Consider the following 24469-nt stretch of genomic DNA (forward strand, 5'->3'; position numbering starts at 1 on the left):
ATTTCTTGCATAGGCATTCATTTTCTCGAAGATACAGGGTTGTTCAAGTTTGTAGAAGCTGCTTTAAGAATACTTCTTGTTGCTTTTATTTGGTTTGCTTTTGTTTCTCATGATGAACATTAGGAGATAGGCTGAACTTCGTTAACAGAAAATTGAGAAAAGAGTTGATGCATTTGTTTTAGATGGACATTATTCTATAACCTTTCCTGTTATAGAAGAGTTCTCTTAAAGAGAAAAGGGTAAACCTGACAGCTGATGGGAAAACTGAAGGGATGAACAAGTATATTTGATGTTTCAGTGAAAAAACCTGTATTAGAACCCAAAAGCATAGATGCTGATCCCAACACTAATGAATCTCTTGGTCTGTGAAAATGAGATCTCTGGACGTACTTCTGGTACTAAGTTCCTAGTAGAAACTGAAGTGCTAAATTAATTTTATGGATTGCGCCTTTGCAACATTCATGCTTCATTCCACTATTGTTTCCTAAATCAAGATGTGTGTGAAACATACATAAAAAAATACACGTGCATCTGTGGTCTGATGGTCTGACTGTTAGGAGAAGATGTGGGTTAATCTCATGATTCTTTTTCATTCTAAACCTACTCTTTCAACCCAGTTTCTTTTTTTTTTTTTTTTAGTTTTGCATCAGATTCATGTAACAAAATTTTACAGTAGCTGTGAAGAAATTTTCTTAGTGTGGCTGGACCATTGTATCATACTAATATGCTTCACTCAGGCTCTTGCCTCTGCTTTCAGACTTTAGAATGAGACAGTGAAAAATGTGATTAATGAGTAGCAGTATGCAGATCCAGAGAAATCAGTGTCTGAATATCTGCTCACATATACTGAACAAATAAGGAAGGCTTACATTCTTTGAAAATGTTGTATTTTTGGAATGATTCAGCTGAAGTTTTTGCTGACATAGGATCAACAACAAATTTAATTTCAATGAAGCGTATATATTTGCTTTATGTATTACAATTAGCATTATAGGCCATTATTTAATGAATGCTTTAATATTCTGGACATGACCAGGTGCTGTCCGTTAGAAGTCTCTGGTCAGGTTCTCCATGCAAAACAAAGGAGCAAAATTTCTTTCTGTAATCTTTCCTAGACATGCTTCCATCTGCTAGAGGTCTCAGGTGTTAGTCAAGGTGTTAAGTTGTCTTCTTCAGAGCATTACCCATTTAAGCTTGAGCACAAACATTTGAAGACAGGGGAACTTCATAGGCTGTGTCTTTATTACATTTAACATACCTGCCAAGTGGCATGGCATGGCAAACAGATGAGCTTTCCTTGTCTGCCCCACTATCGCTCTGTAAGTCAAGGTGGTTGTATCCAAACCGCCCCTTAGGAATGGTTTCTGACATCATTTATAGAGTTATTGTAGTTCTCAGTACATCATGGAGATGGTCACAGCTGGCTCTGGTAAGAGATTATCTTCTGCATCACAGTACTCAGCACCTGGAGAGGCTGGTCTTCTGATGCCTTCTGCAACTTCTGGATCATTGGTCTGTGCAGGCCTGACATTTCCAAGAACAATTTTATTTCATAACAAAAATTCGGTGTATTATATTTTGAAGGTGTGGGAAAGCAGAAAGAAGCATAAGAATTTGCACATGTATAGCTCTTTTTATCTGAGGACCTTCGAAGCACTATTTAAATATTACCATCTCTCAGTGGAAAGTAAATGCCACTTCCATTTAATACTAAGGGAATATATAACATAAGGGGACTTAAATGAATTCCCAAGGTCGGATGTTTTTCCCTGGTGAAATCAGAGATCGTAGGCACTCAGACTTCCTCATTTTCAGTTTCCTGCTATAGTTATCTGAGTTCAGCCAGATGAAGAAAGGGATTATTTGTGAGATCTTTGACCACAAGAGGGTCTGGATAGATATGCAAAACTTAACTGCTGAGAAAATAACTTGTTGCATTATCAAGACTGATGGCTGAGCAGAGAAATTGGAATTTGCTTTGAGTTATGCTACCTAACGGAGAATTAAGAGATGTATATTCTGCAAATGTCTGTGCTGCCCTTATACTTTTATTTCTGTATTATGAGATCTTACTATATTGCACTTGTAATGATGTCCATAAATACAAATTTACACTTTGAATCTGCAAAGCATAGTATAAGAAACAAACACATGAAGAGGAATCATGCTTACAAGGTAGCTTACAAGCTGTTGTTTTTTTCCAAAAACCCTTCATTACCGTTCCTTATGATTACTTCCATGTGGTTTTCACAAATCATCCTTACTTTTTTTTCCTAATGAAAAGGCTGAACAACCTTCAGCTGCTGCAGCCTGCATACTAAATAGAGAGGAAAGTAGATTTCACTGGGTGGGATTAGCAAATGTTCACATGAATATTTCACATTCTTTAATGCAGTAGGGAACTGGATTGAAATATATTGGCATTTCTTGATCTTTCCCAAAATAAATATATTTATGTGAAAATACAGGGCTTCTCTTTTATGAAATTTCATAGAAACCCATAAGCTGCATAGTGTGAAATCCCTAGGGTGCATCTGTAAAAGGTCTGGCAAGATTACAGGAGATTCTGGTCTCGGTGCAGGAAGCATGGGCATGAGTTTAAGGCTTTTCATTATTTTTTCTGAACATTCAGGCCATTCCCAAAGAAACAGTAAAAGAGATAGAGAGGTGACTCACCCCTCGTTCCCCAGGCTACGGGGCATGAGTTGCAGTCATGATAACACTGGTGAGGTTTAAACATTTGGGATTTCCAAACACACACTGTTTGGGATGTCTGCTATGTTGTTCTCTAGGGGATTAACACATGCAAGGCACACAGGCTGCAGTGCCTGGAGCACGGTGTGTAGATGGTGCTAACAATCAGTACACCTGTGTTCATAATTTTACAGGTGTAAAGAAATGCCTCCAGCCTTCAGAGAGAGGACTGAGCACTGCCACATATTTGAACTGATGCAGCTGAAACTTAGAATTTTATTTATAAACGTAGTCTTGGGAACAGTGAAATACTGGTGCCACTGTTTACCACTGGCTGTGGCAAAATTCACATAACTTAGCAACTGTGCACATTTACTGTTAAAAAATTAATTTCAGCCACACCAGAAAACCCTGTTCGGGGTTATTCTCTCCATCCTGAAGGAAATCTAACATTTTGGAGATGAACAAAAAGTTTTTGATGAGAAGAGTCATGTCATTTAAAGAGCAGTATCAGTATACCTTAAAAAAAAGCCTTTTTTATGGGTACAGTTTATTGTAAGCCAACTGAAAGCACTGCAAAGAAACTGATCTTTGAGACTTTTCTTTTTCATATGCAGAAAATCTCTTCTAGGCAAAAATAAATGAATAAATAAATAAAAGACATGAGCAACAGCAAGAGGTCGGACTGCAGAATGAGGTTAGCATTTTGCTGTAATGGGTATGGGGAAGTGGCCAGCAGGGGTCCCAGGCAGCTGCTGTGACCACTTTCTGCCTATTGCTGCCTCTCAAAGCAGGTCCTTCAAGTCCATCCAAAAAATAATGTGTGTCAGTAGCACAAATAATATAGGAAATGCTAAGGGTAATATTTGAATGAGGTACTTGTCATAGCATCCTGATGACTTCATTCATGTGTCGGAGATCTTAACAACTGCATCTGGCCATGCCATTAGGCAGCCAGTTGATGTGCTCAGGTGGGTTGCTGTCCCCTTGCCTTTGTCGCTCAGGCTTTACCTTCTGAGCACTAGCAGCCTCCATGCAGTGTGTCAGTTTTCCCTGTCTCTCTATTTTTCTTTCAAAGTAATGACAGGGACTTTAATAATAGGAGCTGCCAAATTTCGTAGGAGATCTTGAAGAGGATGTGTCATTTGATTCACAAGGAACCGTATACTGACACTGAGTTTGACACCTATTAAGTCTTTTCAGCCCTAAACTTTAAAACTTCCACTGCCTCCTGGAAGGCATAAATATAATTGCACGCTCTTTCAGAGTACTTCACAGGCTGCCCGTGCTGCCTGCAGTGCAGCAGCAATGGCTCGAGCACTGCACCGGTGGCTGGCTTCTGGAGGGGGTCGAGGAGGAGGTGGTGGGGAAGCTCTCTGATCCCATTCACGTCCCCCTTCCTCTGCTGGTGGACTCACTTGTTCTGCAGCCAGGCAGCGTGTTAGAGGCAGAGGGAAAAGGAACACTAATTTCACACTCATCAGAGGCCAGCTTCTCACTTAAGCAACTCAAAGCTGTCAGAACCAAGTACCACTGAGAAATTAAACTAGAGTCGTGCTGCATTTCTCATATTCCAACACTGTTCATGTGCACTCTGCCCAAAATGACTTCACTTTTAACTAAAAGGAAACAGCAACAATGGGGGGAAAAAAAGGCAAAATGAACCACAGGGCTAAGCAGAATGGGGTTCTTGCTCATTGTTCATCAGCTGTATTTCCCTAAACAGCACTCGCCATGGCCAAGCACAGGTTCCCGGATGCATGAAGTTGTCTGTGTGCAAAAGAAGAAACAACAGCCACGCGCCTCCCGGTATTCATTTGTTAGGGGCCGAGTATGCAATGGCACATTTCATGGAAGGTACAGCCACTGTGTAGCTTCTGCAGAAACCTCAAATTTAATTTGGCATAAATCACAAAGGGTGACAAAGAATTTTTGTTTCATCTAGAGAAGCCAGTCATTTCTTTCTGTCCTGGGGGAAAAAATGAAATGGAGATTTATAATGATTTCCCCATGGCGAGCTTTAAGACACCTCACTAGCAGAAAGCATTGCCTTTTTCAGATGTCCAAAACTTTAGAGGCAAAGAGAAAGCCATCATGTAGAGTTTCAGACTCCCCCTTAGCAAATCATTAGAGGTATGCTTTAAATAAATGGTATGTGTTTTTTTTTCTTGTCCTTTTTTATCTCATCAGCAAAACCCTGAGTTTTAGAAAGTTCCTGCCCTGAGTCATAAATATGTGTTCTTCTTGTCTCCTCGCTATTAATTCTCTCTCCTCAGGTTTTCATTCTGTCTTGGAGGTCACTGATGTCCAAAGACTACAGTGCAAAGAAAATTACTTCCTTCCCAACTACCTTCATTTCTTTTTCTGAGTCCTTGGGACTATGTACCCCTTTCTTTGAGGAAATTCCTCCCCCCACATATTTTTTCAATGAAAATCCAAGAGAATAACCCTTACTTTCTAATTTATCCTTTGCCAGACATGGGTAAAAGAAGAGTTATAGTTTACATCCTAACCCGGTAGAGGGCTGGCCATAATGATCTAATTGGATTTTTCGTGATTAAATACAGAGATCATCAGAAGAACAGTAAGTAGATGCCATTAGTAAGAGCTCAGGTTTGCTTTGCCTCCATTATTTGTTTAGAATTGCAATGCTGTTCTGAGCTGCATATAAAAAAATTAGAAAAATACAGCAGAGAAGGTAGTAAAATTGTCTACACACACACCAAGAACTTTTTATTCTACCAGAAAATTAGAAAATTCTGCAAATTGGGAGGATCTTTGGACCTGAAGCAAACTCTGATTTTTAAATAGAAATCTTTAATTCTTAGAGACTGCCCTTAGATCATGTCACAAGTTCATATAACTGAAATTACATTAAAGGAGAATGTGACAATTAGTTCCAGATTTCAGAGCAATTTGACATGAGGATCTAGCATTAATTAATTCAGATATAATCACTGTTAAGAAAAGAGTTAACTTCAGAGTAGCACATAATAACAAGATAGTTTCTCAGAAAAGCAGGATGTTAAGTAAAAATCCCTCTACTAACATAGCAAAGTAATATTTATCAGTCATAAAAAAAAAAAAAAAAAAAAAAAAAAAAAAAAAAAAACACATTCTATCCTTATTTTACAACTGTACATTAGATTTGCAGGAGTGAAACGAGGAATTGCATTAGGCCTTAGGTCTCAAAACACATCCACCTTCCTTGTTTCTGACCCAGGTCCTCTGAGATAAACCACAATAGATCTCCATGCCTTGAAAGTCTTACGTCCATGGTAGATTCATGGTTGGAAGTTGAAAGAGACAGGGACACCTACAGAAACACACTTTAGCAACTTTTTAGTATGCTGTAATATTAACTGATGGGGTGGTTTAAAAGGTTTTGCAGCAGGTCTGAAGTTTATAACATGCACATAATGGAAAATGTATTCATGAAAATATATAACAGCAACTAGCAGGTTAGCGGGCTTTTAAAATATAATATTAATTGATGGGGTAAGTTAGAGGATGCAGAAGTAGCAGCAGTCTGATGAAGCATGAGGAAGAAAGTCATAAGGGAAAGGCATTAGATCTTCTTGCATTCGTACAGCAATGAGCTATGAAAATCAGAGAAGTGCTTGCCTGCTTTGTGACAAAAAAGCTTGCCTGCTTTGTGTGCTCTGTATCCAATATATGTGGAGAGTTGCTGGACATTGGAAGAGAGGTGCCATGAAAAAGACACCTCCCCATGTTCTCATTTTCCTTGCCGCTCTTTGCTTTGCGAAAGGGCACTGCATTCAGTTTCAGAAAGACAAGCCAGGCAAGCTGTTTATGCATAGAAGTTCCACATCATTAGTCCTGAACTACCCCAAAGTCTAATTGTAATGTGTTAAATTGCTGGTAAACATCACTTTGTGAACTATTTCTTACTAACCCTGTCCATTTCTATAGCTACCTCACATTTGTCTTGCAGAATGACCACATAGTGACCAAAGATGCTTGAGCAGTACAGTCAGAGGCAGTAGTGTTGCTCAACCAACGAGATGGAAGTAACGTTTATTGTTAGCTGAGTTGTTCATGTGTTTTAAAGTTTTATAGAGTGAGCGCACGACTGCCGAATTTGAAACTTCTTGGTTATAAATCTGATGACAGTAAAGCTAAAAGTGAGTGGCTTCCCTCCGAGACCTTTCCATTTTATGAATCTCTAATGAAGAGGTTATGTTTGCAGTTAATGCACCCTTTCCTGTAGTACTGTTCAGTTTTTGTGGCCACCTTCTCTTATGCTTTTGTCCATCAGCCTTGAGGGGAACAGGTTTAACTGGGCATCAGTCTTGACTTCAAACTGAGGTGGAAAGTGAGTGCAAAGTTTTCCCAGGAAATAAGAGGGATCTGGCTGTGTGACAACCTTTTTGGGAGAACCGTAATAACCACAAAAAAGGGTTTAGCTCCCCTACCCCTGTGGCAGTACTACCTGGTATAGTACTAGTAGTGTAGTATAGTATAGTACTATCTGTTTCTGATAAAACACAGGTTTCTGATAAAATGAGCAAGAGTAGCAAAATGGTAGAGAATAATAGACCTTTCCTAACCCTTTTTGTTAGTTTAGGTGGTAATTGACCTTTAGCTGGGTCATAAAGCTAATCTTCAGCTGGTCCTGTTTTCCAGATAAAAATGAAAGGCTTCTGTGTGAAAATAAAGCCTGTTCTAAGCTGAAAAGTGCTCTGGTAAATAGTGAATGTGATGGTATGACAATGTGGGGGTATGACGATACCCAAGCTAAGAATTTTGCTTCTGGGGTGTAGAGCCAAGGAAGAGCAGCAGTAGGGTTTGTAGCAGAGGTGTCTTCCTTCGCTGAATTAGCATGCAAGGAAGAGGTAGGTCCCTATCATTGACCTTGTTCAGAATGGGCTACCAAGCAAGCAACCCTTAGCACTATAGGCTTTGGAGGAGTCAAACCAGATAGAAGCATTTACTAACACGGATCAACTGGAAATGGTTGGGACTCTTGTTTGTACAATCTTTTGTGTGCTACTTTAGTGCCAGTGAAGCTAGATTTGCACAGAATAAAGCAGGGACTTGATCCCAGCCATCATAGATCTGACAACTTTTATAAAAGCCAAGTGCTTTCCAGAGCCACATTTTGTACTTAAACATGACTTCATTCTGCTTTATGGCTAAGTGCAAACAGGAAATAAGGATGGTATGGCCAAGAAAAAAAACTGTGCTTGCCACTTTATTCATAAAACACTTTGCAAAGTGCATTTAGCAATTTGCCATTGTACCCACCTGCACATAGAGCTTTCAGTGCAGGGCTCTGACACTGTATTTAGTTCATACTTTGACTGCTCAGCTAAAACTTCCATTTGTATGCATTTATTCTGCTTCACACATTATGTTATCAGTCACTTTCAATATTTCAAAGTCACAGCAGTCTTTTTCTGACACACATTTGTCAGAATGAACTGCCTTGATTGCTGTTATTACAGACTGCAGTTCCTGAGTAAGGGAAAAGTCTTATACAGAACCAGAATAATGAAATTGCTCAATAAAACAATAGATAAAACAGAATAAAATTAGACTAAATGAATAGAAAATAGAAGCTTGAAAAGACCTGCCAAAAAAAAAAAAAAAGAGAGAGAGAGAGAGAGGAGAGGAGTGCAAGGCAGGATTTATAATCCCACACAACAAAATTAATCAGGAAATATCTAATTTTTTATGCTGATATTCAAGGTATTGAAAATTGCTCTTTTCTGCTTCCTGGTAGTGACTGAGTAAAGTACATCTTACTTTGACTTCCTCTTAATCAAATGCTTTATCGTATTCCTCTAATGATCACTCTCAACAGAAGGATTTTAATAATCAGTCCATTACAGTCCCAGCACAATATAATGAGGGGTTTTGGCCTAGCCCGAGAGGGTACTTACACTGCTGATTAACTTTAAGTCCTTTTGGTAGTAATTTATCATGGCACATGAGCACATCTCTCTCTCACATGTGCTTAAATACATGCAGGGGCTTTGAAAGTTCCATCTTTAAGCCCTTCCAGTTTAGGATGCTGGGGGAAGCACACTTGTTTGGAAAGGAAATAATCCTTTTATGCTTATTGTAATTTAAAAAATATTTTTTTGCATTACATTTACTACTGTTGTCTTCAACTGAAAGAAGAGGGTAAAAAGAGGCAAGCTTCCACAGCAGTGAAGTAGAGCTGCCACTGAATTACCTTGCTTTTGTAGATATCTACATACTGCAGTTGCTCTCAGCAAAGCAGAAAGGTTTAAAATATAAAAAGGTGAAATAGCTACACTGGCTCCAGTTTCATAGATGGGGTTCCTACATATGCCCAATGAGAGCATGTGTATCTTTTAAGATATCTGAAGCCCACAGAACAGATAAACTTGGGGGAAAAACAAACAAACACAGGGAAGGATTCTGTTACAGTAATATTTGTAGAGAAAAGAAGCAGAATAATAAGGAGGGATTTGCAGCCTTTAGTGCAGGGATTAGAAGTTCCTGACCTGGGACTGAATTTTCTTGGGTTTGCATGGGGTATCCCTAGAGTGACACATGAGAGGAGGAGGCATGCAGAGCTGAGCCTTCAGCTGGCTGAGAAGCTTGCCCTCTATTTTGTGATACCGTTTGGCTGCACTAGTTCCCTTGGATTCTGGAGGACTTTGCTTAATTAGCAATGGATCTTCAGATCAGAGAATTACGCCAGATTTCTACTGGTCTAGCTAATGAGATGATTTAATCCTATAGATATATCTTTGGCATAATTTAGATGTTAGGCCCAAGATTAGCATCCCCATGAAACAGGGAATTTATGTTCCTTTCTCTTTTTTTTGCCTGTGAAGTGCTACACAAAGCTACATAAAGGCATTAGCTCTGACAGTCACGCTTATGTATTGTGCAGCAGTCAGGGCTTTCAAAAAGCTATCGGAGTTCACCCTCAGCATCAAATTCCCCTCCGTCCTTCCACGATTTTATATAAGTCTGGAGAAAAGTGTAAAATCCATAGAAAAAAAAGCAATTGAAAATGAAGCATTGTTAAAAGCCAGAGGCAATGAAGGTTTGTTTTCATTCTTTATGTCCCTCTTAAATTAGAAATACCTAAAACTTTTTTTATTTTTTCTTTTTAAATAACAGTCTTACTCCCATTGAAATACATAAGGTCTCTTGAAAATAACGGCTCTTAGGAAGAACCATTGGCAGGTGTTTAATCCAAGAACAAATATATCTGTAGCTGTATATATAAGTACATCACCATGCTGGCAGCACCATGTATGTTTTATGTTCGCCCCCAGTTTGCAATGTGGGGAGCTACACCAGCACCCCATTCTTCCTCTCCCTCCTGCCAGCTTGATTTCAAATTCCCTGTTTGCTTTTTCCTCGTTTCTGCCCAAAGTGCTTTCCTACTGCTGTTTCAGTTAACGCTGAGCCCTTTGGCCAGGCTGGTGGAGCTGGGCAAGGGCAGCTTTGGGTCCACGGGGTGCCTCAAAACTGGCAAACTGGGATTGGGTCATGGTGAAGGAGAAAGGTGTTTGGTTTTTTTTTTTATTCCAGTTTCCAGGAGGAAGCGTGATCTGTTTGTGTGTTCGCTGAGCTGAGCTGTCATCATGTTTTAGCTTATGTTTTAAGTAAAGGCTGGGGAAGAGGCTCTCACCAGGAGACTTATGTCCTGGGCTGACAGCACTGGGAGCAGACCATGCTGTGCTCTTTTCAGCCTACTGCAGACCAAGATGATTCCCACAGTGCTGCATTTTAGGTTCAGTTTTGAAGATTTGCTTGCTTGCTCAGAGAGATGCTTGCTCAGAGACACTTTCTGATCCCCACAGGCACTTCCATACATACTAGCATCATTTTCCAATTTGAAGAAAAAGCAGAGATGCTAGCCCTTCATCTTGGCTAGGCAATGATAAGCTCCTTGCTAAAATGTTTAAATGTTACATCTCTTTACATCACTAATACACATCTGGCAGATCTTTTACAGCTAGAATTATCGCAGGGCTGAATCTTAATAGTGACGGTGTGGGTTATCTCTGTGTAAATAGCACAGTATCTTTATTCAGCAGTAGAAATGCTGCAGGTCTTGATTGATATATTGACCTGGATAAACAGGACAGTTTATTCCTGTTTGGAGATGCCTTCTTAAAACTCAGTTTGTGATGCTTGTGGATAAAACTGATGATTTATTGGTCCTGGATATAGCAGTATACCCAGTGTGCTGCCTATGAACAAAAGTACTTTTCTCCTTAGACCTGACACTGGATTTCATGAGCCTCTTCCTGTGCTGCCAGTGCTAATGTAAACATGGCATCAGGGCAAGAAGTGTCCTTATTTGTCTGCTGCTCTTTCCAGCAGCCTGCATGGCTTTCATTTGGGGCATTAGTGTTGCTTGCCTTGAGTCCTTGCACTTTGACAGCAGGGTTGTAAGAAGCTTTCTTGGCAACGTTTACTTTTCTATGGAATCATTTCCTAGTTGGGGGCATCATTACTCACTCTGAACTTGAGCCACTGAAAGGATTTCTTTCAAAGAAATTTCAGCTAACTTCTTGGACTTGGTTTTAAAGGAATGAAGTAACACAGACCTGAAGGAGGAAATACAATATTCATAGGATTACTTTTTAACTCAGAATTGGGAACAAATCATGAAATTATGAGGCAATTGCTCATAGCCCTGTCAATCAGAACTGCAGCTGATCGTTTCTCTTGTGTTACCTGTCTGTTCCTTGATAACACTGCAGTTAGCTAAATTAACTAGTATTAGCTAGATACTTGAATGTCATTAGGAATTCTTAAACTGAAATCTTTGTTAAAGTTGAAAGTAGAAACCTGTTATTTGATAGAAAGAAATAGGAAAAATAAATGCTTATAATAGTTCCAGAATCAGACATGACAAAATGAAGCAAGTCTGAATTCAGAGGAGGTGAGGAATGCAATTAATTCAGCCAGCCAACCCTAAATCAGCCTTGTAATGATGCTGTACAGTTAACATATGGTTATGGTATTTCCTTAATTGTTAGAACATGAGAAGATAAAAACAAGTGTGTTTATTTCATTTCAGTTTTGTAAGAACATGTTAGATTTTTGTCTTTGAACGATTACTTTGTGGCAGGCATAAGAAGGCTAGTAAGCCGAAAGCTTAGAAAATTGAAAATGCACGGGAGGAGGCTGCTTAACCCTGATTTGCTCTTATGAAAATCTTCCTCTGGCTTTACCTACAGCTGTAAGACATAGTCAACCCTTTGTCACACAGGATGCTGAATAAGGTGTTGTAATGGCCTTTCTGGCCCCGCTGTCTGTGAATCTGTTTGCTTGATTTTTAAACCACTCTTCCTCTGCAGTCAGCCTTCTGCTTTCTCCTCTAAGCTTACACACTGTAACTTTGAAGCATCTCTCTGTCCTATTCAGGGCGCTTAGGTCACCCTCAGCAGCATATGTGAATGCTCCAGCCTGGAGCATGTATAGCCCCAGGACATCTGGGAATACTCCAGATTGCTTACTGTCCATACCATGAACCCACCACAAACTTCCCACGATCTGTTCTGCTTCATTACGCTGTTTATTGAATTTTGCTGCTGGTATTGTCTTCCGTACTCTTGGGACCAGCATCAGTTGTCATAGCAATTACTGTCAGATGGTTGCAACTTGTATGCTTGAAGGAGGGTAGGAAGGCTGATGGACAGAAGAAGTAGTTGTAGCTCAAAGAAAATATCAGTTACTAATACAGCTTTGTGACAGAAATATTTGGGGCTGTAGATCATTTGACTTCAATCAATAACATGTGTCTTTCACATTAGCTCCAGATGCTATTGGTTTGTTCTTTAATAAACAGGGTGACATTTAAAATGATTGATAAAAGAAATGGTTCTACATCTATGAAGCCATTCTGCAAGTTGCTATAGCAGTCATATGTCTGCCAACCCTGCATGTGGCTTGTCCATTTTATCACAGGAAACAGTTTACAAAGGAGCCCTGAGGCATGTTTTAAAAAAAATTATGGTCTCTCATTAATGTCCTTTATGATGCTTAGTCAAAGCTTCCCTAATGCTCCAGGGGAGACAGGCTGCAGAAGCGATGGCTGACCACACATCTCGGGTCATCTGGCCGCGTTACACTGTGGGTGGGACCTGCAGGCAGATATTTCCCTTGCAGTTGAAATTTGGGCCTGCCTAATGGCACTTCTAAAATGGGCAGGTTTGTTTGTTTTTCCTTTTTATGAAGCAAATGGAAAGCTAAGTCTAAGAACTTAGATTTTGCATGCAAGCTTGAAGAAGATCCACACGTGCTAACAGCATGCTTTAGTGCTGCCTGAATTATATATGGTTTTACCAGGTAATAAACACAAAATAGAAGGCTTCATACCCTTGACTACTAAACCATTCCACCCAATAAATTTCCCCACAGAAATTTTATCTGTACTGAGAAAGTTGAAATCCGTGTAAATAAACATAAACTGGTAGAGAAAATGAAAGATAATTACATAAATAAGCCACATGTTCATAAGAGTAATCTATCAAGCTCTTTTCCATAAAATACTGACAGAGAAAATTGGTAAAGTGGGGCCTTGGAGCAATATTACAATATATATCTATTAAAATATTTTTATTTTATTATTTTTTTTTTTTTTCCTAAAATAAAGCAACCCTATCCATGCTAAATATTCTGGGGAGGAGGAGAAGTGTAAATTAGATTTCCTCATTCTATCGCTACATAGACAGGATCAAATTAATTTCTTTCAAAATTCAGAGAAACCGCTTCCCAGCCCTCTCAAGATAGACTGAATACAAAAGAAGTATGTTTCTGGCGCATCTTGGCACAAATTTCTTATTTTGCTGAGCAGCTTGACACAAACAGAGATGTTTTGAAACATCCCAGACTGCTCGAAGGTTGGACTATGTTTAACAAAGAGGAGAGGATGGATCTTTAGCTTATTGATTGGCAAAAGTCTGAACACGAGTTGCCTACTTCTCCATCAGGAGTCTGGCTTTCATACCAGAGGGAAAAGAGGATTGATTCATCGCACACAGGTTGTCATATACGTGTCTCAGGCTTGCTGCAGGGAGGCTCTATCCTGTGCCCGATGAAGCCACACAGCTGGTTTCCCAGCGCATCTCCTAACCACATGCCTTGAAATACAGCAAAGGTTTTGCCATACATTGGGTTGCATTTTAAAGCCTCTCAACACTGAATGTATCAATATTGATCATGTGCTGGAGATTGCATTTCTTGATGCTTCACTCTTTTGTAATCAACCCCTCTGAGGGAAAAAAATAATACTTATCTCACTGGAGTCTCAGGGGAAAGGAAGAAGGTTTCTTGTCACACTTGAGTTAACAGTTTTCTGACTGATGACATTTAGAGGAAGTTGAAAGAGGATTAAAGCTTTGTGATGCTGGTTTATTTCAAGAACATGATATGTTCAATATGATAATAAAGTGGGAAGTTTTCTTCTGTGGTTCTTACGGGGTTGGGGTTATTTAGGATGAAATTAAGGATAAAGTGATGGCTGAAGTCAGCCATACATGTTTCTGAGGCAGTCGGATGCAAGGTGACAAGAGACAATTTTAAAACCTTGGTGGAATTTTGCTACAGAGAACTTGACAGCAAAGCCGGAATGAAAATGATACCATAATGATCCATTTTACATGGGAGGCTGAAACTTTCAACAGTGTTGGAAGGCACTTTGTCGTAACATGCTTCAATTTCATAGCCATGCTGACATTGTGTATCTGGGATTATCATCAGCAATAGGCACTAGAGAAAGTGGCTTCAGATTACGGTTATATAGAGGGCTCGTGAAGTGAGAGATAATCTCATATTCCTTCACAGACACATGAGAAGTGTAAGGAAAGATGGTGTTTCCAAATGTTAGCACAGAAGAAAGAGCATAAAATCCTCACAGAACTGAGGGATGGTCCCCGAACCATCCACTAGTTCTAACACTTGGGTCCATCCTTCATCTTGTTACTCTATGGGTGCTAATAATAAGTAATAATAACAATAATACATAGATAATAAATGATAAAACTACAGTAATAGTGTTACAAGTAGGTTGCTGTAAATACATCTCTACTGGACCGGGAAGCCTGAAGTGTGTTTTTAATAAAGAAACCTTAACTTTTGAGTAAAATCGTCAGGGTCTCACAGGAGTGAGGCTATCATTTAATATCCCCTGTAGAGCTCTGAAACAACTTTGCATTTGCTTAGCTATTTATATGTTCTCTTATAACAACATTTTAAGTAAGTATGGTTAGCATTAACACAGTTAACGGTTCATTACTATTATATGGCTGGTTTTATTTACAAAGACCAATCACTCTAGATCATTGAAAGACAATCTGTTGGCAAAAGCCAAGTATCAGACAGTTCCCAAGGCCGTTCAAAGCACCATACTTTCCCTCAGGTGCTCCAAATTGTGTCTGGGGTTGTGCTGGGGCACAGCCCCCTCTCCCATGCTGGCTCTGCAGGGAGCACAGGCATTTGGTATTTGAAGCTGGGCATTGCAAGGAGGAGAGGAGCAGAGGTGTGGGGACTGCTCCAGTGCTCTTGGTCTTCCACATGTCCCTCACCACAATCCAAAGCCCCACAAATGTTACCGCTGGACTGGTTTCAGCTCTGCAGTCCAAGATCTTTGTCTGATAAAGCAGAAGACCCACGAGACAAAACGACAGGCAATTTACTTTATTACTGTTATATGACCAAAGGAATCTAAGGGATCTGCTGGGTCACTGAATCCATTATCCTGCTACGATAGGCAAGCACACCATATGGTTTCTTTACAAATTCATCAGGCTGCATTTCAATACCGGTCTGGGGGGCTTTTTGTTCACTTGAGTGTTTTCCTGCAAGAAATGTCTTGTATTTTCTGGTGCTGCTATTGCTGAGAAGCTTTTCCTGACTTGCGTGTCAGAGTGTTCTTCCTAAGTCCGGTCCAGATTTCTTCACAGCCAGTGTATTACTGTTTGCTTTTGTTAATGCTGCCTTTTCCTTATCTTGCTTTTGTCTGTTTTTGTCTTCACTCGCTCTCAGTTTTCCTCCTCTTTTTCTGTGTACCTCAGAAGGGCTTTTATTCTCCTGCAATAAGGCCTCCTTTCTCTTGTTTATCCCTGCATCTCATATCTGCACTTGTCCTAGTTTATTGAAGGCCAGTAAGGGCAGTTGTGCAGTGTGTCAGATGAAATCACACCTGTACCTTCCACAATTCAAGTCAGAAATTTCTTCTTTGGTACACTCTGGCACAGCATTTGCCTCTTTCACAACTTGATCATACTTGTGGGTTAGGGTCACTATTAAACCCAAATCTTTGTTCTCATTCATGTTCAAGCAATGAATTCTTAGCTGATAAGGCATACTGTCCTTCCTCATCAGCTGTGCACTCAGACACTCCACACAGTAAATAGTTTTTACTAAAACCTTTCCTGAAACTTTAAAAGAAACACTTGACAAGTTCTAAGTTTGAATGATACATAAATTAGGAAGGCATTTTCAGATAGAGCTATTGTTACATGGCAAATTGACATCAGTATCTGTAAAATTCAGAATTTTCAATTAATGGTAACTACTGTGGCCAGCCACTCACGGCCATGTTGGGGTGGCTTCTTCTTTCTTTCATTTTTTGTTTCTTCGTTTTAATCTGGAGCTGAAAGTGGTGTTTGGTAGAAGCGATGTAGCAGTATCAGTTTATACATTCATGTAGAAAAGGCCTGATGTGGAAAAAAAAAAAAAAAAAAGACTTCATTTGGTTGTTCTTTTTTTTTTTTTTAACAGACAGCTCAGTTCCATTCACTTTTCTCACACCCACTCTCCTTCAGCTTTAAAGGAATGGTAGTACAGAGGAGAATGCCGTTATTGTAAACTAAGCCTACGTTTTTTTCCAAGCAAGTCTTTATTCTTTGCAAACCTGAAGAATAATAAATGCAGATTGCATCAGATATGTAGCTGATGATAATAACACAACATTTGGTCTCTGATTATTCATTGTAGTAGAACAATTACGGAAATCTTGATTTTTTCTATGGTGCCATTGAGATTTACAACACTTCATTTCAAAAAAATGTAGAACAGACTTGGCAAAAGTAGAACAAAGTCTATTTTTCTCTTTTCCTTATAGTCAGAGATAGTACTTGTGATTCTTGTGATTGCCACCAAGAGCCTGCTTTCCTGTTAAGATCAGTGAGATGAAAAACATAAATTGCCTCAGTGCTCTTCACCTGGGTCCTGAACCTTTTAGCAAAACCTGACTTGCTTTTGAGACTCCAGCAAAAGACAGACTCCAGTGCATTTCCCGTGGATTGAAATTTTATTGCAAGCATTTTCCATGAGAACTGCTGTTATCTCTGCTTGATAGATAGATCTGTTATACGTTGTGATGGATTTTTACATGTTAAATAGCATAAAATACTGTTGTTATTTGACAGAGATGGGCTATTGGAAAGTAATAAGTGAAGTCAAACAGAGATACTTTCTTCTCTAAACTCTCTTTGGATTGACAGCTGTATGTTTTCTTTCCAATAATTGGAAGTTTTCAATGCAGGTATACTGCTGTATCTGTGGGAGAGATTTGATCTGTGGTCATTGAGACATAGTTCTTTTTTGGCTAGTACTAGTAAAAATAATTGCGATGTCAGTTCTGTACCTGAATTACTTGTGATAGATATACTTCAGGATTAGGCAGTCTGCTCTCTGAAATAATGAGAAATGTCAGGTTTTGGTTAAAAAATGAGGAGTGAAATATCTCTGCAGGTTATTATCATTTTGAGGGATTGTGGTTCCTCTCCATTATTCCCTCCACTATTGTTGAATTGTCCAATTTAAGTGAGTAACAGCACATTCTTCCTAGAAACTGTTGGTGGGAGCCAAGGAAATAAAATGTAATAGAGGGATCTATTACATAAAGGATATCTGTATATAATAGCCATTGGCAAAGTTGGGAGACAATAGCCAGGAATCAAATTCACCAACTTGAGACTTTTTTGTTTTGTTTTTGAAAAATCTTAGCTACATACACTGAGCAACCCAGTGCTACTAGGAAATGCTTTCTTTTGTACCATTCCTGCTGATATTGTTAGCACAGCAGTCTTACAGGTTGGATGCATTCCGCCTTCATTAGAGCTCGTAAAGCTACTATTTAAAATATTTTGCAATCATGCATGAGTAGCTATAGAAAAAATATCACATCATGCATTGTCACAATTGTAAAGAGGAGAGTGTGTTCTAATTGTTCAGAATTCACAGTTTTCCATATGTCCTGCAGAATCAACTTCAATTTCTATCCCTTTTTAGAAGAAGACATTAGATTATTATTTTCCAGTCTGACCAGAGAAAGGGCAGAGATAATTCAGAATTTTGCAAATCTTTTCTCACCTATTTTCAGTCACTGACTATGTGCCTGAGGATCAGTTCGTTGTAGCAAAATTGTATGTGCAGTTTACTACTGAAGCAACTTAATAGTTCTTGAAGTTGATACTTGCCTTTGACAGGCACTTCTTCAGTGATTATAGCCATAGAATATTAATATGCCCAAACTTATTTTCAGTTAGCAGTATCCAGATGCAGGTCACCCTAAAATAGAAGTTGTTGGGTATATCAGCCTGCCCAGAAAATGACATTTTCAAAAGAGCATCATTCCTTGCTTTGCTTATTCCTTTAAGACATCTTGCCATTTGGCACAAATCTGTGCCAGCAGGCTGAGCATCCCTTTTGTGAGGAGAAAAGAGTGTGATTCTGCAAGAAGTCCCTTTTGGGAAACTAATGTAAATGAAGCAAGGTCTACACTACCATGAGGGTTTGGGGGACTCTTCAGTGAACCCTCAGAAACATTTTGGATCATCCTTCCTTGCTCCAGTTTTGCCATCTCTATTTGTGTTGAGTTACCCACATGACCAGTGGGATGAGCAGACACAGGGCATACAAAACTCACAGGTTGGTGGGCTACAATGGATTTAGGCCAGTTCTGATTGCATATTTAGATTACACATAACAAGGAACTTTTAGAAAGTAAACTCTGTTTTTAAAGATAACTATCCTTTTTACCACAAAACGCGTTAAAATACCATAAGCAATTAAATCATTATGCAAAGCCACTAGACTTCATTATTTAGGTCCCAGCTGCCATTGTAGCACATGAATGCAGTGTTTTTCTAAATGAGGAACAACCTTCTTTTCTCCCTTTCACATTAGAGAGGTGTAAGACAGGCCAAACTGTCATGCTTAATTCGTCTTTAATGAAAATGTATTTATTTGTTTTTCATTTCGTAAGTGAATTTAGGATTTGGTCTGCACAGGGAGAAGAAAAAGAAATCAGCAACTCTTCTCTGGGCTAAGATCTTGTTGTGTCGTGTGCCAAGTTTTATTATGAGGCAAATTTTTTATGGCCACATTTCAAAGCCTTGTATAACAGAGATTATAATAAAAATGTTCCAAGGGTCTACATCCATAGCAGGGCTGGTGTCGCCGTTGTGTGGAATTTAATTTGCTCTCATCAAATCACGTATTGCCACAGTATGTTGTGTCTGTCTTTTTGATTTACACAAACAAATTTCAGAGTAGCTGGGGTATGCTGGCATGATGAGATGAACATGAAATGTCATCCACCGCCTTAAATACTCTACATTGTAGTTTTGTTGTTATTCCTTACAGGTAGTGCTACTGCTGCTCTGTTAAATAGGTTTTCATTCATTCCCAGTCCTTTTTGCTCTGCTTTACTTAATGATCCATGTCAGGAAGTAGATGCCAGCTTAGAACAAAACAAAATAAAATTGATTTTCCCAGTTGTATTAAATTTATTCTACAGCATAGAAACTATCGGTCCAATTCCTCGCTGGAGCAGCAAAGCCTGCAGCGGTACTCAGGTAGAGCTGCCCAATCTGACACACGCCCAGTCTGGAGTGAGCACATGGGTTAGCCGGTTTGCTTGTTTTTACACATGCCAGAAAGCAGAAGGAGCCCAGGACATTTTCCCTCGCAGTTGGGACTGCAGAGGCACTAGTGCCTGCGTGAGAAGCGAGCAGATGTGCTGCTGGCTGCACCCTGTTCTGGCTGCTGGGGGACAGCAGCAGCACCTCTCTCTCAGGGCATGCTTTCTCCCACCCCACTCTAATAGAGGTCTGCAAATTGAAGGAAATCCAGCTCTTAACTTGGGAACGGGAGGTGGAGATGGAAAAAGCTTGTTAAAGCATTCAGTTCAGTTCCCTGACAAAGCAGATTTGTCCTCTGTGGTTCCCACTGCTTCATCTGTGCTCTGCATTTCCCAGTGCTTCTGCTGTCCTGGGTTGTTTCAGAGGGGAATGAATCAAGCACTTTATCTGGTCACTAATAAGAAAAACCTCACTCTCCTGTGGTTTTCCTGCACTTCTTGCTGCAGGAAATATTGAATGATTGTTTTACCCAAATTTCAGTGTTTTGTACTCCATAACAGTAGCCTTGTAGGCAACCACTACCTGATTGATATTAGATGAGCACTGTCTATTTGTATGATCCCTGTCACCATGGTACCTGAGCACCAAAGTGGCAGCTTTCTATTCCTTTCCTGTACGCACAGCAGGTTGGCATGATTTATGATTGTCGGCTGTATTCGTAATACTTATGTTTGTGCATGTGTGTGCTTAAATGAGGTGCAGCATTTTACAGAGCTTGCTGATTTTAGCCCGTGTCAGCGTTTTCCAGGGTGAGATAAGACAGGACTTTCTATCATTTCCCAAAGTCTCATCTTTCTCAGAAAAAGCAAACGAGGAACACTAACCAACTGATGCAAAAGCGACTGGGCGCTGTGTTTACAGGAGAACCAGTCCTTCCTCATCTGTGTAAGCTCTAAGGAGAATGGAAAATCAGAAGCTACCAGGAGAATTGGGGCTCTCTGCCCTCTGAGAGTTGGGTTTGAGGATGATTGGTGTGGACATGGCTTTGTTAATGGCACTGTTGTTTAACCACTGTAGTGGCTGGTGCTTAATAGGAAACACCTCTCATTGCTAGTGCTCCACCTCCTGCAGGTTAAAGGGTTTACCTTATTTCAGCTTTCTTCTCCTCTGATGTTGGAAAAGATTCCCAAGTAGGGCAGAAGATGAATCTTTAGACTTACAGAGCTTTGTTGACATAATATTTACTGTCAACACGCAGCCTCCTTTGGCTCAAAAAGTGCATTGCAAATAAAAATGTCATCTCTGATTCCCTGCAAAATATCTGCTTTCTCTGAGAAGTTAATTACTGATTTCAAACCAGCTGAAATGAAGCCTGATGATGGCCTTCTCTTAATTTTTGACAAGTGATGGCTTGATTGGAGCTAACTTTACACAGCTTCAAATGTGTAATTTAATTGTGATACATTTCCATATCCTCAAGTCCGCCAAAAACAATGTCAGAGGCCAGCCTATTTTCTGGTTCTTTAACGAAGGGAGGGTTGCAAGACCAGGGAAAGGCACAAAGAGGAAAAAAGTGAAAGCTCTCAGCAGATGATGCTCAAGTCTGCAGCTGCAGAAGCAGTGCTGCACTTTAACCAGCCTCACACATCCAGGTAATAGCAAGGCAAGACAAGGTGGCCACGCACGTGGCAGGTCTGAGGAAGGCAGCAGGTGACAGTGACACTGATGGATACCTGAGGCTGCATATATTAGCTAAGCCCAGCTTTGAAGACAGTTTCTTCTGTCGCTGTTGTTGTTGAGATGACTGAGCAAGGGAAATGGGTGAGTCATTAAGAGGTTGCTTTCCTCGCCCCAGTGCCTGGGTGATGGATGCATGGATGGCTGCTTGAATACAGAAACGTGCACCTCAGTGGGCATGCTTGTACCTCCCTGTGCTCGTGAGGTCAGCTTCAACCGATCAGGGATTTATCCTGCCTAATTCAGCACATCCCAGCAGTGCCCTGGCCTCACCCCGCTCCGGCCCCATGCTCCCTGAGCTGTGCCAGCTGGAGAAACGGAGAGCTCAGCCTGCCTTCTCTGCTTTTGGGGGATTTGTGCATGCAGCCCGGCAGCTACAGAGCTGGAGAGGCAAGCACAGCCTTCACCACATACTCCTGTAGCACCAGTGCCCTTCTGAGCTCAGGTGAAAGGGGGAACACCCTTTGGTGTTCCAAACTTCAGCTTAGAGAATACGCGTATCCACACAGCTCTTTTTTCTGCTACCCTCTGGGTCTGACAGTCCAATCTCATCGCTCAGATCCTGTGCATAGCAGGTATTTCTGGCCCTTCACCCATGAAGCCATCACTGTGACTATTTTTCTTGCCTTCAGCCCCTTGGGGAAAGGAGCTGTTTTATTTCCTCTTTATTTTACTTATTTTTTATTTGGTGTGTGACCTTAATCCTTGATTAAATTAAACATGCTTTGTCCCACCAAAGCTTCTCCAAACCCAACAGGATTAGGCCTTTAGTGAGTTATAACAGAAGCAAAGCCTCTAACTCAGAGTAAGTGATTTCCTTCCTTTCTATGTTTTCCTGCCAGAAACAGTGAAAAAAGCCACGGGAGACAAGAATAATGCAGTCTTATTTAGTGAGTGGTGAATGTAGAGTCTGTTATTTACCCTCTATCATATTAAACTGAACTGAATGTTTGCTTGACATCTACCTTTGTGTACCTGGGCTTATTCTAATGGCAGAAGGCAAATGGAAGAAGAAAAAAGAAAGAAAAAAAAAAAGATCTGGAAATTAGTGGTGGAAGAACGGTGACTTAGAAACTGATTGGACCTAGATGATAGTGTTTGTCCACATCTGGCTCTTCTTTGAAAACTGTTAGAATTTTTTTCAGTGAAAATGTGTTTCTATGAGAATATGAAGTTTGGCATTGGCTCTGATTATTTACCAAAGGCTGATGTAAATGCTTATCAACCCTTTGTATTAAGCACATGGAGGGATGCTGCTCTAACTGTGCACGGACCAGAAACTAGCTACCTCCATGGCAGCAGTCACAAGAGCTGACGAATGCAGTCTTATCGCCACTGTGAGCACTGAGCTCTTCACCATCCCAAGCCTGTAGGTCTGCTTGGACTCAAAATGCAGGCCTTCTCCTCACCTGGCTTCTGTGGCTTTCTCCACCATCTACCCAAAGTCTGCTGGAGGACCCAAAAATCATTTCTGTGTGAAATTTAGGTTGTGTTAATCTATTCTGCCATCAAAGCCTATGCCCATGCTACTTCACCCAGAAATTTTGTTTACCTATAAAGTCGATGTAATGAAGCACCACGTGCCAAGCCATGATGAGTCCTTTCTTTTCTTTACTACCCTAGCCCACCACCCCACAGCCCTTCCTGAAGCAAATTTTTGGCAGCTGCTGCTGTGACTGATCTCCTGGGCTGGAGAAAGAGCAGCCAGAGGCCAAAGCAAAGGGAAGGGAAACAGAGAGCTTTCCATATCTCACAGCTTTATAGGGGCTATTTGTAGGCCATATGAAGAGGAACCAGGGAAGAGGAGCAACTAAGGGGGCAGAGAGATATTTGAGAAATTTATGTGCATCCTCTCCTAGTTTAAACAGTAAATTGAGGTATTTCATCGTGTTGGACTGTATCTAAACCAGAAAATTATTGTTAAATCTTTTTTGAAGCCACCAGGGAAGCATGTATTTAGTGTAATATAGAATTCTGATTCTTAACATAATCCTACAATTTTCCTAATTTCCCTCTCATTTTGAAGGCTTGCTGTCATTCTTTCCACTGGATGTTTACATAATGCCTGAAATTTTGACAAGCTCTTATTCATTTGCTCCAGGAAGACACACACTCCTCCCCGTCAGCAAACACAGCTGTTTGCAGCAGCCCAGGAAGGCTTCACTGTAGATAAACCTACGAGTTTTTCCCCAGTGTCTCCAGCATGAGGAACTTCATGGAGAAACACCATCCCTAATAACCAGGGATGGAGCCTGCTTCGACTTCACATCTTCCTTGTCACCTGCAGAGGTTTGCCACCCCCTCCGTGTGCTCATGGATGAGTGTGCAGCATCTGCATTGCAGTACTGTTAGCCCAGGGATAATGGGATACCAGGGGGACCAGCCCACCACCTCCAGAGCTAGGTTTTCACATCAGGCTCTTTTTCGGGTCCCTTCTGTGCTGGCAGGCTTCCAGGTGGGAGCTCACCACTCATTCCCTATTGCTTTCCTGCTATTTAGCAGCTCTTTTTCCATTTTCCACAACCAGTAGATGTACCCTTGAGATGCTTTTGTAATTTTGGAGAGGTGGCAAAGGGAGAAGGATGCAGGGGCTGAACTGCAGGCAGTTCTCGCAGGACCCTGATTCCTCCTGGTTTCATTAGCCCCATGTCTCTACCCCGCCACCTCCCTGCTTGCAGCAATTTGATATTTCTTCCTCTGGCCCAAAGGCTTTTTCTTTGTAATTTGCTTTTCACTTCAAACCTGGGAAGGAGAGACAGCATGCCTCCGAGCTGAGCCTGAATGGTGCATAGGGCTTTGAGTCTCTGACAAGCAGCTGGCTGCAGCTCTGAATATGATCTAAGGGAGAGAAACATGCCCAACAAACTCCTGCCACATTCACTTGAAGCAAGAGAGATTTGTCCATACATGCTTTTGCTGAAAGACTATTATGCAGAACATGCAAAGTATCAACTACTATCCATTTTTAGAGCCATTGTTAAAGAGAAAATTAGCATTGAGGAGGAGACAGTGGGAGATTTCTCCTTCTCCCCTTCCCTCCCTCCCATAGTACAGTGTCTTTATTCTGTTTTCTTTATTTCTCTTTGTCTTACTGGCATACTGGTCTCTGAACCATGCTTTGTTTCATTTATATTGAAATCAGCTGGCAGAAGACAAAGTTCACAGCATATATTTAGAGCCTGTGTTTTTGAGACCGTTAA

The 24469-nt window shown here is 40.5% G+C and overlaps 1 protein-coding gene across 1 annotated transcript in view; it reads left to right on the forward strand.

Moving 5' to 3' along the window:
- The window catches only part of GRID2 (glutamate ionotropic receptor delta type subunit 2), a 777731-nt gene that overhangs the window by 714166 nt on the left and 39096 nt on the right, over window positions 1-24469 (forward strand). The gene's annotated exons all lie outside the window — the stretch shown is intronic.

This window comes from Aythya ferina (genome assembly GCF_964211825.1).
Source record: "Aythya ferina genome assembly, chromosome: 4".
NCBI classification, from domain to species: Eukaryota; Metazoa; Chordata; class Aves; order Anseriformes; family Anatidae; genus Aythya; species Aythya ferina.